The following is an 858-nucleotide window of genomic DNA, read 5'->3' as shown; positions in this document are numbered from 1 at the left end:
TACAGGGTTGGGAAGTAACGCGTTACTTGTAACGCCGTTACCGTTACAGTTACTTTTTTTTGTAACTGTAACGGTAACGGCGTTACAAATTTTGTTTGTAACGAAAAAAGTAACTTCGTTACATTTTTTGGTAACGAGTAACGAAAGTAACAGTTACTTTTATCGTTACGTTTCCGAATTTACTTGATATAATTTTCAGGGAGCGGTGCACTTGGACACGGTGCATTTGGACACAGCCAATCACAGCACCGTGTGATTAGAGACATTTGTAGGGTCCCTTGGAACAGCAACTTGTGATTGGACTGTGTCCAATTGCCCCGTGTCCAACTGATATATACCCTAAATACCTTGCAACAAAAATTAGAAAACCTTAATAAATCTAATCTTATAGATTGTCATCCATTGGTTACGGCTATTCAACAAGGATTAGATAAGAGGTAATTCATTGATTTGATCAATAATCTAATTAATACATATACGATTAATACATGTGTTAAATTCAAATAAGAATTTAATTAATAAAAATAATAAATATTTTTTATTTCAAAGTACTCTTTTACAAGTTAATTAAAATGCAAAAAAATAATGTCGCTTCATTTATTATTACTTAATTTTAGATTCTGTACAACATTCGAAAAAAAAGAATTAATAATTGCAACATGCTTGCATCCAAAATTTAAGTTAAATTGGTTATCTGGAGAAAAAAAGAAACTTGCCGAAATCTACTTGGGAGATTTATTAGGAATCCAGTCAACTGAAAGTTCTCCAAAAGATATAAAGTCTGATGAGCACGATGATTTTTTTATTTTTGAACAACACAAAAGCACGCAAACTGAATCTGAAGAAGAAGAGCTACAA

Source organism: Odontomachus brunneus, unplaced genomic scaffold (assembly GCF_010583005.1).
Source record: "Odontomachus brunneus isolate Ranch 3 - 2012 unplaced genomic scaffold, Obru_v1 Obru_scaffold_299, whole genome shotgun sequence".
NCBI lineage: Eukaryota > Metazoa > Arthropoda > Insecta > Hymenoptera > Formicidae > Odontomachus > Odontomachus brunneus.
The sequence above is the reverse complement of the archived record's forward strand: the minus strand, read 5'-3'. Positions refer to the sequence as shown.